General features: G+C 43.7%; 1 protein-coding gene across 1 annotated transcript in view; it reads left to right on the top strand.

Moving 5' to 3' along the window:
* GALNT6 (polypeptide N-acetylgalactosaminyltransferase 6) overlaps positions 1–13,921 on the top strand; it is a 244,115-nt gene that overhangs the window by 124,889 nt on the left and 105,305 nt on the right. The gene's annotated exons all lie outside the window — the stretch shown is intronic.

The following is a 13,921-nucleotide window of genomic DNA, read 5'->3' as shown; positions in this document are numbered from 1 at the left end:
GTTAGTAAATTCGTACTAACACGTGCTTCTGCGCAGTGGAAGGCCCTTTCCAAAAGTTACCTTCTCACCTTTCTGTTGCTTATTGCAATGTTTAAACTGACGTTCAGCCTATGCCCAGACAGTGTTAACAAGTATACAAATTACAAAATAAGGAGGTACTACAATCAGGAACTATTCTGCATTAGGCTGCATAAGTTGTCTATTCTTGCTGCATAAATGAACCAACCCTGTTGCATAATTACAGTGGCTCTGATTATTATTATTTATTTGCATTGTGCTTAGTACTCAAATTCTCGTGTGCAGATACACTCACACAGGCCCGAGCACACACTCACACAGGCCTGAGCACACATGCATGTACAAAGCAGTTGCACACATTCTTTAAAACACCTTCTTGGACTACCCAGATTCTATATCTTCCTCTTTCCCTTACACCTAAAGGCACACACAAGCCGTAAAAAACACTAACAATCCGTCACACACTCGCACAAAGGGCTCACGGGATAAAGGACACTTTTACCTCCTTACCTCCCGTGGCTTCCTTAATTGCCGCTCTCAGTGGGTCACATGGATTCCAGGGTGCGCACAATGCACATCAAAGTGTAAATGTGATTGACAGAGCAGTGTCTGAATGGTATGAACACTGCTCTGTCAAGCTCCGCTTGAAGGTGAAATTATGGACACCTACAAGTCAAAGACATAATGCAACTAACTGAGCTGCTGATGAACGGTTTCAGTTCCGCAGCGGCTCAGCACAGGGCTACAGAGGCACTTTGGCTGTCAGAATATCAGAGGCAGGCGCCACCCTGCCTCCACAGAATTAGCAATGAGCAATGCATCAGACTATAGTACCTCTACTCTCCTTGGCGGGGGTGGGGGGGGGGAGGGGAGGGGGGGGGGGGGGGGGGAGACGTGCCGGTACTTGAAGGGTTTAAAATAAGAAGTGCTGATACTCCGTACCGGTGAGTACCGGCCCATTTAAAGCACTGGTCCTAGCACACAGAACCAACAACCTTTATGCTTTGGGCAGACTCAACTGCTGGAACCCACAAGGGGATGTTCAAATGTCGCATAATTCGTTTTCACATAGTTGCATGAACTTTTGGGCAGATTACATATAATTATGTGAAATGTGTGACACGAGGATGCATTTCACGCTAAAACATAGCATGAAAAACACAAGTGATGTGAGGGGGAAGAAAAATAACCGCTCGTGTTACGGTTGTTTCCATGCTCCTGCTCTATAATTTTACCATGAACTGGGGTGTAATTACGTGAAATGGCATAATTACATGGCATGACATAATGGTATCATTTTGGGAATTTTGCATGAAATGAAACTCCCAAAATGATGCCTATCACGCCTGCGTTGCTTAAATTCGGCCCATGCCTTCCTCCGCTCGCCCCTCCCTGCCTCCTCCTCGCCCCTCCACCTGCCTCCTCCTCGTGCAGCATGGGCTCGCCATTCCGCAAAGCAGGCTGACGCTTGGTTGCCCGCCTTCGCCTGCTGGTTTAGGGCAACCAATCAGTGTCCACTTCTCTCCTTATTCGCATCACTAAAAGTGAAAATATATTTATAAGTCCCTGTTGTGCGAACCACCAGTCCAACAGATTTCCGTGTAAACCGAGTTATGGGGGGGAGGTGGGGGGCGGGCAGAAGGACATGCTGCAGAATGTATATAGTTGCACCTGAAAGTTACAAAGGTTCAGTAATTAACAAACAGCTTGACCTTAACTGGAAACATTTTAAGGAGAAGAAACCCTGGAAAAACCACTGCGGAGAATGTCGGTCATTACCTTGCCAACTTGCTATAGTGATTGGTCTTCACTCTAGTGATTGGCCCAACGCATAGGGCTCACCAAATTACTTGTATATGAATCCAACGTGTAGGAGCCAGGGGGCCTTCTTTTACCTCCCAACACAACTTTACCTCCAATCTTGGCATTTGCCAAAAGCCTGTCTCCAGATTTCATCAGTAGATCCCAGTCTGTTGCAGGAGCCCATGACCATGCCCCATGGGGCGTCCTCCCGGGGTATCAACTTTTCCAGTTGGTGTTCGCTTGATGCAGGAGCAACTCATGACACTGAGCCCCTTTATATTAAGCTGAATTAAGTTAGAAAGCAATTATTGTGCGGGGATTGGTACTCTGTGAGGTCAAAATATGTTTGAATCCAAAGACAAGGGAGGGACGCTTGAACATTTCTGGTGGAGCATGTTCTGATCAGTCGAGAGCCTGCCATCCCTCCTCCCAGTCTGATTCACACAGGTCATCGAAGATCCCTGATACAACTAGATGCCATTGAGCTATATGTTCTGCGAGACCGGGTTGAGTGGATGCTCCAACATTATTTGAAGCTCTAGCCCTCCAGCTCCCTTCTGAACTTCTCTTCTCTGCAGGCGCAGCTGGAGCCGGCCGCTCTTCCTCGAACACAGCTACCTTTGAGGCTTTTTGGCAGCGTTTGCCTGCTGCAGCTCCAACTCATTTTGGCCAGATTAGAGATATCTAGTTTCCGCAGAACAGTGAGCCTGTGAGAAAGGGGCCTTATTCAAGCCGTCCTCTCAACCTACCGGCTTGTGCCTGAAAAATGCTCTCCATTGCCTCCGCTGTCCCTTGATGACCCTCGTTGTGTCTGCATTTAACGTGGGAGAAGGAAGACCGCCTTTTGTGTCTTATGAGAGTGGTTGCTCTTGAGTACGTGGCAGCTGAACAACCTACACCCACCTACTCTTAAAGATCCGCTTGTATATTAAAGCCACTGCACATGGGCATCAGTTAGCAGTGCTGTCTTAACACAAGAGCACGCTGGGCAGTTGCCCAGGGGCCTCACAAGCAAAGGGGCCCCATGCAGAGCAGAATTTAACACGAATTTTCCGTTAAACATTTTTATTCCTGTGAGTGGTTGTGTAGGCCGGGCCCAATGTATTGCTTTGCCCGGGGGCCTATAATGCTGTTAAGACGGCCCTGTCAGTTAAGGGTAGCCTGTAAAAGTGACTGTTTTTCTGGCCTTGCCTATTGTACCCTCCTGGTGCTGCGCATATTCTTATGTGAAGGTATATAACCAGGCAGACTTACAGTACAAGAAGCTGGCTATTTAAGGAAAACATATTATGTAAACATTAGTGATAAAATTAGTGCAATGAACTGAAATGATATCAAAAAGGTAATTTTAATTCTGATATAAAAATGAATAAATACACATAACTTTGTATACACAAATTACACAGTAAAAACTTATGATTCTTTATGTGACCTTTCTTTAAAACATCTTAAAAAGTCATAGCAATGTAATAAAAAAGCTTTTTCCTTATTCTTAAATCTCCAGTTTATAGATAATGGGGCTGTATGTGTCATATTCTTCCCGGTCTTGTGGATCATGAAGGTTGCAGCAAGAGCAGACAGCAAGCTGGGCACTACAGGCTCTCTTTACCTTCTGGAGTTTCCACCTGTGCCATTTCCCCTTCGCTGCTACGTAGCGAGGTGGTGAGTTGTGGGACATGAAGTGAAACTAGGGACATCGATGGGGGACAGTGTTGTGATGCCACTTGCTATGCACATGTCGCTGTGCCTACAAGTGTTTGAAGCATTGGGCTCCACCTGTCGGGGCATTACTCTTTTAGCCTGGCATAAGAGGATGAGGACATCTCCTAGAGCTAGACTCTGCTCACAGTATAGCGGAGGTGCTGCTTTCAAACGACACTTCGGTGCTGAAGCCAGTACTGAGGGTTGGAAAAGGAAACCAGTCTAAGCACCCATTAGTTGATTTGTCTGGCATGACATTTGAGAGCCATGCAACAAGGCTGTCCATTTAGGAGCCTGCAGTGGCATGGTAAGGGTGCCAATTGCCCTTAAGGACGCAAAGAAAACTGGTCCTCCTATCACATTTTGGTAATGAAATCGGGTAATAATTCGGGCCAATGTGCCAAGGCACGCCTGAGCCTCCATGCAACCAATGCTTAATTTGAGCCGGTGATTTCTGGTACTCCGCATCGGCACTTAATTGTCAACCCCGCAGCTTGTACCTCTCTGCCACATGGTGGCGCTGCTAAAAACGAATATTGACTGCTGTCCAAGCCATTCTTATAGCTTTGGGGTCCTAGAGTAGGCTGAATTGTCACACTTGTAAGAGTATGAAGATTAGTAATTGTGTTGGTGCTGCCATTGGCAGCGCTAGCAGAGGCAATATGTGGTGCAAGCAGCAGTGGCCTCCTGAGGAGCGCCCTGGCACTTACGCTTTATATCAATTAATAAGATACTTATCACTTTCACTGTGACATGGCACATTGGCAGCCTTCCTGTCATATTAAATGGCTATTTAGCCTTATTACAAGACTTAGTACACGACTGTTTATTTACTGAAATGAATTTACATGTCACATTGACAGATTTACTTCAATGTTAGATTGTCTATTTAGCACGTGACTGTGGATGTGTCTGGGCAGACGTTCTCCTAGTTTGTCCATTTAGTACAAAGACTTTGCCCTTTCCCATTGGCAGCCTCTCGACTAGCTTATCTATAAGTCTAAAGCAATTGACTTTCACGTGGAATTTTTGGCGGGCTGTGAACAGCCTGCATTCACAATCTTGATCTCAGCATGTCATCTTTTAACCGGACTGTCTTATTTAGCGCCACGACTTTCACATGCCACATTTGGCATGCTTCCAAGCGCCATTTTATGCAGCCACTTTAGCTTGTTGTATTTGAAAAATTCCTACAAGACTGTGCATTTGACGCAGTGACTTTGCCATGACGTCAGTGGGCAGGCTGTTAGACAGCTGAACCTATAAACATCATTGATCATGTATTGCTAATTGTGCACTTGTGTAAACAGATGTTTTCTCCCGAACAGAAAATAAATGCCGGTAACAGATGTGTGGTTGTTACTTTCTAGCATACTTCTGTCAGTGTCATGGCCTCATGATTGTTAGTTTGTTGACGGGGAAACCGCTAATTAATTAAACATTTATTGACTGTGCATTATACCCTTTAACAAAGAAGTACATCCTGTGAATAGCTTTTATTGAAATAAATGCAACGAATTTATTATGCACGACTTATAGTGATTTTGTAAGACAAAATGAAGGAAACGAGTTTTGTCCCAAACTGAGTTAAATTTCCTTTTTGATTTAAACGCAGAAAACGTGTTTTCCCAAGTGCAGGGCTAGGTATTCTCTGAGACAAAGCAGCAACTCATGATGCAAAATAGCATTTACGCCATTATGTGCAACTGTGCAAACTTAAGGTACAGTGACCCCATGCCTTTGACATGTTTTGACCAGTATATTATGGAATCTGTTTTCTTTCTGATACTCTTGTCAGTTATTATTAATTTATGGGAAGGTAAATTAAATTGCCATCATTGGTGAACACATTTGAACTAGCCACCCAGTGCACACGCCTCTCGCGTCTCCACTGTAAGTCTATCATAACATTATATTAGAAGTTTAAAAGAGGAAATGTATTTAGTGATTGAGTTAGCACACTAAGAGAAAATACAAGCCAATAAACACAATATGCTGAGTATGCCAAATCTTATTAAGCTCTAAAAACAGTTATAGGATAGAAAGATAGGATAGAAAGAAAAATGAGAAAACTAACATAACCATATGTTATCCGGAAGAAGTTCAAATATATCATATCATTGTTGAAACAAAATGTGACAAAAACAGATTATATTAACCGGTTCACTGCGGGTGTCGACCAATGGCCGTCGCAAGCACTACCTCGGTAGTGCTGCGCACGCCCGTTGGCCGACGCGGCCTGCCCGCTTAATAGAACGCGCCACACTGGCGCGGAACGTTCGAAGCAGCAAACGGGTTAATGAACTATATATTTTTTATAAACTTTTACTTATCTTTTTAACAAAGTCTCAGCAGGTGTACAGTTACAACAGGAGCAGACAGGTGTAATTTACAGCAGAGTACAAAGATACGAGCAGGACATACCAACTTATGGCAAAACAAATGATCATATATCAGAGTCTGTCAGTATATTATCAGGTATATCATTTTGTCTCCCCCTCGGTCGTGCCCCCACTTATGTTTGACTCATACTGATCACTCGCATTCCATACAGAGTTTAAGTACGCGTCGCACAGTTCCCTCCACATCCTGAGGTCCTCTTCCAGTTTTTCATCCCTTCGACTGGCTTTCATATGGGTTTCTTCCGCCAGTGTCCACTCATGCACATTCCAGATCAGGGGTACACTTCCTAATCCTCGTTATTGCAAGCCTACGCCTTGCCCACCACTAGAAGTAGTTGCAAGAGTTGCAGTGGCAAAGCTAGACTTTTTGCCACACGTGGTGGTAACTGCTTTTGCCGCCCAGCAGCGGTGCCTGCCATTAAGAACAGGGTGTGCTGGCGATTCCTGCGTTCAGCTGTAGGTAAGAGGGGGTAACTTCCCCAGAACTCGTGCCACACGGGGCAGACCCCCCCCCCCCCACCCCCCCCGCTACGTCACCGAGTTTGTAAGCTATCTTTCCCTTTTTGGGTTTCTTGATGTGTCCCAGTAAACAATGCAGTGGTGACATCTCCACCCGAAGGCCTGTTCCCCTCTGCACTATCTCCACCACCTGAGCTCAGAACTGATTTACACCAGAACGCCCTCATGCTAAATGCAGGAAATCCAGCTCCACCATTGCCGCACCTAGGACAAGCATCTGAGCGGTCCGGGGCAATGCGTTGCAACTTCACTGATGTCATGTATGTGTGGTGTAGGTAGGTGTATTGTATCAATTTGAAGAGTGCATTGCAGGATACCGTTTGTGTGAGCGCACTTATTTCTTTCCATATCCTTTCACTTAGGGGCTCTGTAATGTCCGCATCCCATGCCGCCTGTGCCATGAGTGGGGCGCCTGTTGTCTACCCTCATTGCGTTATATAGGAGAGAGATGAGTCTGCGACCAGCACAACAAGTGGGCATTATGTCCAGCGTTTGTGTTGTCTGCGGTACGAAGGGATATGTGTACCAGGTCACTTTACCAGGTCCGAGATTCCAGCGTAATGTAGATAGTAGCCTTGTCACAGCCCAAAGTCCTTATAAGTCTACTCCTAGGAGATGAATGTTTCGCCTAGGAATCAGGCTGCTAATATTTCATATCCCCCTCTCTCCACACCTGGAATGACATGTCCACATTTTCCGCACCGGAGCAAGAACCCACACATAAAGTTCCCTATTAAATGGTGCATGTCCCAGGATTCGTTCCACAAACTGCTGCCAGATGCTCACAGTCTGTCTGACTATATAGGGCATGTCATCTGGAACTGCTGCGCACTCTATCAATGGCATCGGAAGCCTGTCTGACTGGACCCGCCCCTCCAGCAGTCTTTTCTCCCAGTTGCCCCCTTCATCCAGCCACCGGGCCATGTGTTGTGAATGAGTCACATAGTAGTATAAATCCAACCTAGTGGTTCCAGTCCCCCATGTCCCCCCCCCCCCCCCCCACCCCCTCATACCGCCGGTTCAGAATGTCCAAAGCAACACTACTGCAAGGTTCTGCCCAAAATAGTGACACCAGTACAGAGTTCAACTTTTTAAATACCCATCCGGGGATAGGACACAGCACATTTTGAAGCATTTACAGGCAATGCAATAGCACCACCATCTTGGACACTGCCAGTCTGCCCATCAGTGAGAGAGGCAGTATGTTCTAGAAGGCACCGACCGCCACAGTGTTTTGACCACCCCGTTCATAATGAGGTGTAATAATTGAGAATCCTTGAGCGCCACCTGCACACCCAGTTATCGGAAGTGTCCCGGCTCCCAGCGCAACCCAAGACAAGGATGACATTCCAAGGGCAGGGCAGCCAAGTGGACTAGTGGGAAGAGCAGGGAATTATTCCTATTGAGGCGAAATCCAGAATAACTATGAAGCCCTCCAGGAGCTGCAGCAGCTTAGGTATCTCCACTCGGGGTGAGGCAATATAGAAGAGGGTGTCCTCTGCGTATAATGATATCGCATGTGGTGTCCCTCCTTTCTGGATCCCCACTGCTCAAGGTCCCTCCACACCCAAACCTCCAGCGGCTCAATAGCTAGCGCAAAAAAGCAGCGGTAACAGGAAGCAACCCTGGTATGTACCCCGCTTCAGCAACTACATCTTGGAACGACTCTGGCCCACGCGGACCCAGGCACACGGCACGGTATATAGGAGTTTGACCCAGCGGCATAACCATGGACCAAATCCTGCCACCCTCAGTACTGCCTGTAGGTATCCCCAATCAACGGTATCAAAGGCTTTCTCGAGGTCTATGGACACCAAGGCAAATTCTTCATCCCTGGGCTTTACCTCGTGTATGACGTGAATTAACCGCCTTATATTCATACCAGTGTTACGACTGGGTATTGGTCCTCATGGATAAAGTGGGGCATATGTGGTGCCAAATGTTTCGCCAGCACATTGCACAATATTTTTACGTCCGAGTTAATAATTGTGAGGGGCGAAAGGCAGCCGGGTCCAGGCTGTCTCCTTCCAGTTTTAAAAGCATACATATCTCCCCCTCCCGCATGGTTTGGGGCAAAGGTTCCCACTCATACGCCTCCTAGTACACTTGTAGAAGGGCCTGTTCCTTCACTGACGAGTATGCATGCTAAAATTCAGACTGAAATCAGTCCCCTCTGGTCCCTTGGCCCCAGGTAGCACCCGCAATGCCTCGCGGACCTCCTCCACTGTCACCTGTGCATCCAGCTCCTTCAACCCCGACAGCGAGGGGCGCCAGTGACAACCCCCATAAGAACGGTATATAGCGGTCCACCAGGACAGCCGGATCCACTGTGTATACTTCCTGTTAGAACTGCTTGAACACTTCCGAAATTTCCCCTCTGGTATGTGCCCTGCCACCTACAGATTTGTGCAAGCAGGTCGTTGGGCTTGATGTCTGCTCCGTCCATAAAATCTAGGCCAGAAGATGCCCAGATTTCTTCCCCTCTACATGGAGCCATTGGTGGTACCGGCGGAGTGTGTATTTATCCAACCTATCCCATACATCACTAATTTGTATGCGCAGCGCCAGCTCACGGTTGCCCACGGACGGGTGAGTCCAATCCCCTGCCTAAGCATCCACTAGGGCATCCTCCCCTTCATTCCCATTGTAGTTGGCAGCTGACCCTACACATCAATCCCATGCATACACCCCGCAAAACCGTCTTCCTCGCCCCCCACTCCGTGGCTCTACTGTATGTCCCCTCCCAATTGAAATTCATATGTTCTGTTAGTGCTTGAGACAGGGCCTTTGTCCCACCTGGTTTTCTAGTATGTCTGAGGGAATTCTCCACATTCGAGGCCCATGAACAGGGGCGTTCCATTGTACCACACATCTCACCAGGGCATGATCCGACAGGAATTGGTCCAAATGAGTCACCATAGACTCTGGAAAAGTGGGCGTCCCCATCACCAACACCCTGTCCAGTTTGTGTGTTCTCTGTGGGTGAATAACATGTGAAAAGCTTCTGGGTTGAGTGCCCCAGGCATCCTGTAGGCCCAGATCCCTCATCACTTCCCAGATTTCTTTGTCATCTGTGGTTTGGTTCAGCATCGAGAAGGGTCTCTGTCCAAGTTGGGTTCCAGCACGCAGTTAAATCAATTAACTATATTGACAGTAAAAGAGCCATGGAGGTTAAGGTACCTCTTCAATCCAAACGTTATGCAAGCAGGCTTTCTTTGCAGCAAAGTCCAGCAAATCCATCACCGGTAACTAAAGAAAATGTCTTTTGATGGCAAGATCAATTGGATTGACGTATGACCTGTCAAGTCTGTGATTATAGCAGACCCCATACCACCAAGCCTGAAAAGATATATTAGCAGAGCCATTCCATGCCTTGGTAATCTGCTGAAATGTAACTGTACATAGTAAGTCAAGCACATGAATGTTATCCGAGTGGGAAGACCAGTCCTCTGAAATACTTTCTAATGGAGCCATCTTCAGTTAGTGAAAGGGAAGCTTGTTTGAGCAACAATGCGATCTGGTAAGAGTGATAAGGGAAAGTTAACTCCCCCCATCACACCTCCATAAGTTTGGGTCATTTAGGTTTTTGAAGGGACATGCACGCTTTCTTATTGTTCCATAAGAATTTGGACACAAAAGAGTATCGTTTTTTAAAGTAAATACTGAGTATATATTTTTTAGGAATATTAGAAAGATAAAACCTAATTAATGGAACCATCATCATATTTATCATATCTAGGCATCCCACCAAGATAAGAACAAAGGGTTGCATCTAGACGTAAGAGATGCTAGTGGTGCATGGGCCTCTTCCAGATTGTGGACACAGTGTCTTTTATTGAAGCATTAAACTACAGACCAAGATGTTTGATTTTTTCTGTATTCAATTGAAAGGAAGAAGCCGAGGAATCTGCCTGAAAGCATAGATTATTCAAAGGGAGAACTTCACACTTATCAGCGTTTAGTTTGTATCCTGAAAAGGATGCAAAATGTGTGACTTCATTCAGGAAGGCTGGCAAAGAGGTCAGCAGTTGTGAAATGGAGAGCAGAATGTCATCTGCAAAAACTGAAATTTTAGCTGTTAGTCCTCATACTGGAAACCCTTTAATTCCAAATTTAAATGAATTTTAGATGAAGAGAGTTCCAGGGCAAGTACAAAAGATAAGTGAGAAAGAGAGCATCCCCGCCAAATACCTGGATGAAGTGCCCACGATGGAGAGATAAGGCCGTTGACTATGATGAATGCTTTGGGGGATAAATATATCAATTTAGCACTGAAACCAAACCCAAAAAGAGTACAAAAAAGAACAAGCCAGCTAACTTGGTCCAATGCCTTTTCGGCATCCTAAAAAAAAGCTGCTAAATAATTTTATATGATTTGGACTTACATGAAACATTAAAAAAGAATCTGGTGTTGTCTGAAAGCTGTCTACTTTAAATAAATCCGGACTTCTCTTTCTAATAAATTAGGTAGTAAGGGGACTGACGAAGGGCAGATTTTTGCATCATTATTTTCTTTAGGGCTTACACAGCTGAAGTTATGGGATATGAAATGGGTAAGAGCTGATGTAGCTTGGGTGCAAAAAGTTTGGAGAAATGTGAGTAAAATTCTATAGTGAAACCCACCGGTACTGGGGGCTTCCCCGTTTGATAGAATGCATAGCAGTGAGAATGTGATCCATGCAAATATTGTCATCTAATGAGGAAAAATCTATATTAGGATCATAGGATGATTTGATAGAGGATATATATAAATATCAATGAATATCATTCCTGTTAGCATGGGAAATCTGGAAGAAAAATGTACATTTTAATATTATAGCTTCGTTTTTATGGACTCTGCTATTAGTGGATGTTAAAAGAGTTTTTTTTTGTTGTTGAGGTAATTAGCAAGGCATTTCCCTACCATATTTTGTCCACCATAATCTTTGTCCCTAGGTTTTAGACGGTATGAGGTGGCATTCTCTGTGTCTTATTAAATGCCAATTTAGTCTTTATTTATTCATCCAGACAAGTATTTGAATTAGATTGGTGATAAATGTTCTAAACATTTACTACAGATTATAATTAAATATAATTTCTTGGAGAAAGCCTTTTTCTTGTGGACTACAAAGGAAATGACACTCTAGAAACAGCCTTAATGGTGTTCCAGATACTCTGAGGGGAGATAACTGAATTTTAATATTCAAGAGAGAAGGTTGTAGCAAATATTTCGAAAGTGTGTGTGAAATTTAGGTCCAAAAGAACAATTATTAAATCTCCAATGTTTAGTACCAAGAGTAATGGGAAGATCTAAATCTAGTGTAACAGGGGCATGGTCAGAGATCTAGATGGAGCTGATATCTGAACCTATAATGTGTTGTGCAAGAGACTGAAACAAAAAAGTAGTCAATTTGAGATTGAGAAGAATGTGCTGTGGAGAAAACAGTGTGTTCTTGGATGGTAAGATTGGTGATCCTCCAAGCATCAATAAGTGATCTTTGTTCTAAGGTGAATGTAAATTTTAAATGCATGTGTGATAGGATACATTTGGATTTGGAGTTTTGATGAGTAAATGGGTCCATAGCCATACTAGAATCACCACCAACAATGAAATATTCATCATTTAGAGATATCAGTTTAGTTACCACCTCAGGCCAGGAAATCTTATCTGAGGTAGTGAATGCATAAATATGAAAAACTGTAACAGGTATTTTGTTTGTAGTCATTGATTCTGTAACCAACCTACCCACAGAATCGGTGTCCTGGGATAGAATTTGAATTTCTACGTACTTATGGAATAGAATAGCCACTCCATTGTGTTTTCCTGTACCCGGAAAAGCAAACATTTGGCTAAACTACTGTTTTTCAATCTTAAAAATGTCTTTGTTATATACATGTGTTTCTTGCAATAAAACAATAACAGCCCTTAACTTCGAATTATGAGGTAATACCCTCTGGCGCTTTATAAGCGAGCCTAAACTTTTAAAGTTTCATTTAATAATTCTTATGGCCATTTAAAAGGTAGCGAAACATTATAACCTTGAAACTGTAAGAACAGCAAAAAAAAGGCAATCATATATAAAATTATATATAAATGTTGCAACAAATAAAAAAGAAGCAAAGAATAATCAGCAAAAAGGGAAAAAACGGTCGACAAATGGAGAGTGAACCACATAAAAGACTTAGCTGTGGAATCCCGACGATACATGGAATATGCCTTAAAGAAAGGATACAACCATAAGAAAAGCTAATTAGAATAAATAAGATGTGAGAACATATTAACTTCTATATATATTGTAAGTAAAAAACTGATATTTAAGAAAATATTAGCAAAGCAACATAAACCATAAATCAAGTGACATTAAATTTGGATGTGTCCTTTGTCTCTCCTCTGCAGTTGGCAATACATTTTTATAGTAGGGAGGGTTCCTAACCAGTAGTAATCTTGTTATTGTATGTTACTTTTAATAAACATGGATGAAATAAACCAAATCTGTCATTGAGAGAATTGAGGGCTGCTAACATCAAGAAAATGTTCTTTCTGTCTGCTGTGACTATGGCAAAATCCTGGGCAGAAAATAAGTTGGAACTGGACAATAAAATATGAACGTTGGCTTTCACCACCTTGATGACTTTAAGAAGATCCAAATATTTAAAAAAGTAAAGGATTACTCCTCCAGGTTTCTGTTAAGTTGACGCAGTCCGAGTAGAATGACCGTTTGCCCATTGAATGTTCAAAGGGTGGGAGATAGGTAAGTCCAAGACTTTAGGAAGAAAGGTTTAGAAAAAATATGTGGGATTGGGTTGTCCATTCCTTCAGGAAGTCCATAAATACCCAAATTGTTCCCTCGTTTCAATTTTTTATGTCTTCTGCATGCTTTTTCAAATACAAGATTTCAGAATGCAATGACTGTACTGTTACCTCAGTATCTTCAAGCACCTCAACCCTTCGTTCCATCTGAGTAACTCTATCATCGACAAAAGACCATTTTCATTAGAGTTTATCATTTCCTATTGGTGTCTTCCAGGTAGGTATTAAGTGCCTGAGTTTCTTCCAGTAGTAGCTCCATTGACACCGCAGTAGTGGATTTTATGGGGGAGTTTAAAAACAAAATGTAAACTCTTTTATGGGTTGATGCATTAGACGCTGTAGGCAGCTTGGAGGGTAGCTTATTCGTAGAGTTTGGGTGATCTTTTGTCATATTAGTAGGAGAATTCTGACAAGCACCCCTAGACTCTCCTACATTTTCCAGTACAGAAAAAGGGCTGAAAGAAACAATTTTAGCAATAGTCTTAGTACTCCAAGAGTTCAGTTGCTGGTTCGTGGTTCTGCCCATATGAAAGTGAAGTGAGGGGGAAAGGGCATGGCAGTTAAAAGCAGGTGGTAGACAGATGAGAAAAATAAATATCAATAAAATCTCTTTATTTAAAGCCAAAATCTGAGAAAAAAATAAGAAATGGAGGACTAATTAACAGAGCTGGTATTGAATACCCCATTG

The sequence above is a fragment of the Lissotriton vulgaris genome, chromosome 1_1 (assembly GCF_964263255.1).
Source record: "Lissotriton vulgaris chromosome 1_1, aLisVul1.2, whole genome shotgun sequence".
Lineage (NCBI taxonomy): Eukaryota > Metazoa > Chordata > Amphibia > Caudata > Salamandridae > Lissotriton > Lissotriton vulgaris.
The sequence above is the reverse complement of the archived record's forward strand: the minus strand, read 5'-3'. Positions and strand labels throughout refer to the sequence as shown.